The sequence below is a fragment of the Engraulis encrasicolus genome, chromosome 20 (assembly GCF_034702125.1).
Source record: "Engraulis encrasicolus isolate BLACKSEA-1 chromosome 20, IST_EnEncr_1.0, whole genome shotgun sequence".
NCBI classification, from domain to species: Eukaryota; Metazoa; Chordata; class Actinopteri; order Clupeiformes; family Engraulidae; genus Engraulis; species Engraulis encrasicolus.
The window spans coordinates 3,425,150-3,430,149 of NC_085876.1; positions in this window are offsets into that span (position 1 = coordinate 3,425,150).

Below are 5,000 nucleotides of genomic sequence, written 5' to 3' on the forward strand. Positions count from 1 at the left end.
CTCTCTCTCTCTGTCTCTCTCTCTCTCTCTCTCTCTCTCTCTCACACACACACACACACAGACACACACACAGACACAGACACACACACACACACACACACACGCGCACACACACAGATTGGGAGTGCAGAGACAGGAATCATTTATAATTCAATATGTTCAGCCTCCCATTTCCCCCTCAGACTCCGGCAGAGTCCATTTGCACACGTAGAGATGGAGCGACAGAACAGGAGACTGATAGATGGAGCGAGAGAGAGAGAGAGATGATGACATTGTAGAAGACGAAGAGATGTAGGGAGGGATTGAGAGAGAGAGAGAGAGAGAGAGAGAGAGAGAGAGAGAGAGAGAGAGAGAGAGAGAGAGAGAGAGAGAGAAGGTTGTAGGGTCAGCACAGTAGACTGAAAGACATGCCGCCATGCACCCATTCATACATTTATACAGAGACAGGAAGGGAAAGTGAATGAGCATGTGAGATGGGGTAACAGAGGGAGAAAGCTGTGACAAGGGGCAGAGAAATGAATATGAGATTGAGATGGGATCAGATGGCTCAGAGAGAGAGAGAGAGAGAGAGAGAGAGAGAGAGAGAGAGAGAGAGAGAGAGAGAGAGAGAGAGAGAGAGAGAGAGAAAGAGTGCCCTCTGCCTCAGATGAGGTAGGTACGGGTAGGCTAGGCCAAGGGTTCCCAAACTTTACCATTATAAGACCCTCCATATACCAGCAGATTCCAGCCAAGACCCCATCACCAACCAACCACCCAACCCCGACATGGGTCGTGCTTCACCATTTTTTTTTCAGTGCAACACCTTTCGATAGTTGTCCCCTAACGTACACACACTAAATCCATGCAACTACAGGACAAGTAATAAATATAGTTGTGTTGACTATGGCAGAAATGAGGCCATTGTGTTTTGCAATACTGTTCCTTTCATCTTGCCGCAGCCCCCCTACGTCCCCACGGTATGCCAGGGGCCCTGGCCCCTACTTTGAAAACCGCTGGGCTAGGCACATCAGTAGTCCAGGTAGGGGCCTTTGCATTATTGATGAGATGGAGACAGAAGCGCCTCCCTCTTTCCATTTCTTTTCCCCTCCCTCTTCCATACTCTCTCTCTCCCTATTTCTGTCCTTCTTCTCTGTCCTCTCTTTCAATGTCTTTCTTTCTTTCTTTCTGCTTATTGCCCTTTGCTTGCCCTTGCTTATTTTTCTCTGCATGCTCACTCTCTCACTCGAGATATCTAACAGGAGGTTTTTCCGACTTCTCTCTCTCTCTCTCTCTCTCTCTCTCTCTCTCTCTCTCTCTCTCTCTCTCTCTCTCTCTCTCTCTCTCTCTCTCTCTCTCTCTCCACCTGGTGAACAGAAAGAGTATGAGGTGTACCCAAGAGAGGAAAGATAAAGTGGACAGAGCATAACGAATTCCTTTAGAGGGTGTGTGTGTGTGTGTGTGTGTGTTTGTGTGTGTGTGTGTGCGCGTGTGCGTGTGCGAGTGCGTGTGCGTGTGTGTGTGTGTGTGGCGGGATGAGTGTGTGCACATGTGTATCTCTGTGTGCATTCCTGTGTGTGTGTGTGTGTGTGTGTGTGTGTGTGTGTGTGTGTGTGTGTGTGTGTGTGTGTGTGTGTGTGTGTGTGTGTGTGTGTGTGTGTGTGTGTGTGTGTGTGTGTGTGTGTGTGGGACCAGCCGTGGTAAAACCCTTTAGGCCCTGGGGCAAAAGTAGAGATTATAAGCTTTACAATGATACCTCAAACATGTAAATCTGGTCATATTCAAATAAGTTGTGGCCATTTTAATGTGCTCACTTGTGAAAGTAAAAAACGGAGAACTCAGCCCTGAAAGTTTCTGTCCAACCCACACCTGCATACTATATAGCCCTCCCCCTGCTAAGTCCTCCCCCTACACAACCTAGCCCTCCCCCTGCAAAGTCCTCCCTCTACATGACATCATGCTAAACCCTCCCACCTACCATACAAGCTGTCACAGGCTCATAGCCATTATTGACAGGCCAGAATTTGGGGATAAGTGTCTTCTGTTAGCATGGACAGGTTTTTGTTTGAATCAAAAATGGCTTTTACAGAATGGGAAGGCAGTGAGAAACCATTGTAATACTGTATTGCTATTGAAAATATACATCATTTGTTAAATTTGTTCAATGTTAAAGCATTATCAATGGAATGACAAACATGATTGAAATTTGCTGTGTTTATGAAAATATTTGGGAAGTATGGCACAGCAAAGAACGACAGTAAGGCATACAATTAGTACATTCATCTATCTTAAGACACTGTAAGACACTTTCATCCAAAGTGAATTACAAACAAGGACATCGTCAATAGCCTAAAATGCGGGCAATGTTCTCAGGCCAAGGAGACAATTATAACATAAAATTAAAAGAAAGTACATTACATTAGGGCCGGGGTGCCAAACTCAAATTCACAGTGGGCCAAAATCTAAATCTGGAACGAAGTTGCGGGCCGAACTCAATATTCAAAATTACTCTGGAAGTAGAGACGTCATTCCTTCTTCAACAGTGTGCCAGTTGCCTTTCCATCAAGCTGGTGTGGTGTAATGACTCTTGGGAGAAGTTTCCCACCACCTGATGACAAAAAAGAACAGAAGTGTTTTACTGATTTGTTTTACAGGCCAATGAATGTAATTTCACACCATCAATAGGCTGCACCTAAGGCAATGTAAGCCAGTTACAGATATGTAGCCTGTAGGCTAGGCCCCTACTAATGGTTGGGTTGGAGACAGATGTTAGTAGGCCTATAGCCTATGTGTCTGCCAGCCAATTGTTACAGATGCCTATGCAGTTAAAGGTTTCAGGGAATAATTCCAATTTTATTCCTTCCGTCAGCTAACTATCTTACTGTAAAATATTATGCCCATGCAAAGCCGAACTAGTAGGCCTAACACAGTAGGCTTGTGAAAACATGTTGGGGTGAATACGGGTCACAGCACCATATCAAGACAGAAACACTGTTAGTTTTATTATCATGCAAAACTTGATGACAAAGTGGTGAATCTGGCATTCTACTGCATATTTCTTTGTCCTCAATTAGTTCTGTCAGCTGCCACATCCTGGTAGAGCTACACGACCACGTCCAGTGAATGCATGTGAAAAAAGGCTACTTAGCTAGTGTATTGTTATGCTAACTCCCTTATAGAGATCAGATAATAGCCTACTTGGGAGGTTTATTCACATGAATGCTAACAAATGCACGTCAACAAAGTCTTGTACATTCTTCCCAAAAAATATTTCACTGTCATACAAAATATTCCTGCCAGAGTGTAGTAGACAGAATGTAAACAAATGTCAGCAAGCTAGGTTACCGTTACATTTTTATTTAACATGCTACTAGTCCAAAGTAACCCAATTCCCGTTCATGCAAAACATATCGTGTCAATGATTGTGGGGTAATGAAGTACTTATGCCTTAAAGAGGGATGTGTTGTGTTGCATAGCCTCGTAGCCTCCATCCAGCAGCCAGATAATCTAAGTAAACAGAAGCTCTGAGGGCAGAATATGACCGCCTGGATGATGACCGTCCGTGTCCCGACTACCAAGCACAGACGGCGCTTCCCTTCTCGCGTAGCAATTAATAGAAGATGTAATATCCACAATTTTGCTTTGTCCATTCTGTTGGAAATTTTGGGCCTTTTTGCCCTTCCCTGCGTGTTCTTTATTCGAGGTTAAAAGGCAAACAACTCAGTATTCAAGTATAATAAAAATCCAATGATTTAATTCCAAAAAAGTATAAGTATAAAAAGTGTTAATTTGTCAAAGTTTAGACAACGAGTAATAGAAGCATAACAGAGCTCTGGAGTTTCCTAGTCTTAGACTGACCCTGACCAATAACAGAATTCTCTCAGCCCAAGATTTGGAAACTGACCTGACTTTCCCTAAGTGTGTCTTATAAAGGAGTTATCTGTGTGTGTGTGTGACTATGTGTTTACTTGTCATTTCATGTGTGTGTGTGTGTAGGAGTGTGTGTGTCTGTTCATGGACCAGACACTAATGGGTAGACAACAGATAGAGGGACAGAGAGGGGTGAGAGGTCAGAGGGGAGGTCAATGAGAGGGGAGAGGGGACAGTGGGAGAGGGGGAGAGGGGAATGAAGTGACAAATCTTATTCCCTGTAACATATGGATCATATAATCAACTAAACTTACAGACATCCTGACTCCTAAAAGATCAGGGGTCAACTCTGGCCTGGCAAATTAAGAAATGGTGGGACTGAGGGGGACAGGGCTGTACTAGGGGAAGAGGGTCCGTGACTTGTCAGAGATGTAATGTTGAAACAAGTGTCAATGTGTTCTTATGTGCCTAGCAACAAGTGTGTGCACGCTGTCTTCCGGTCCAGCCATCTCCCTCTCGTCCATCATGGTCCTCCTGTCATTACTTAGGGTGGGCTGGTATTGGGCATTGTTTTCCTATTTATGAGAGAAACCAACAGAGAACACAGAGCAGATACACAGGCCTGCTGATATTCATTGACTAGACCCATATGTCAGGGGTACTGACATTTCCTGGTGCCTACTCCCAGACCCTGACCCATCCTTCAGGTCAGAGACAACGAGAAGTGTGACCGGTTTGTGGCGTCCCTGTAATTTAGGTTAGGTTAAAAGCTGCTGCCAGACCCTGCTCCTAAACAGACAGCAAAAGGTTTTAAAATAAGGTTAGAAGCTCAAACGGGTCAAACAAACTCCACATGGACAAAAAGTTCCACCAGGCCTGTCACAAACACAAATGGTTACTCACAAGTTTATTAGTTGAAACCACATAGGATTATATTTCCAATATAATGATGCACACAAATATGAACACTGATTTCTATTTATAAACTAATGCACACATACTATAAGCATTCTCTAATTACTAACAACTAAACTGCTGTGATAAAAAGGAAATAGGTTAAAAAAGGATATTTAAAAAAGGATATTTCTCTCAATTCTCAGTGATGAAAACACAAGCCATGCTTGCTTGTTGATAAAACTGCCTCTCCTCTGTTC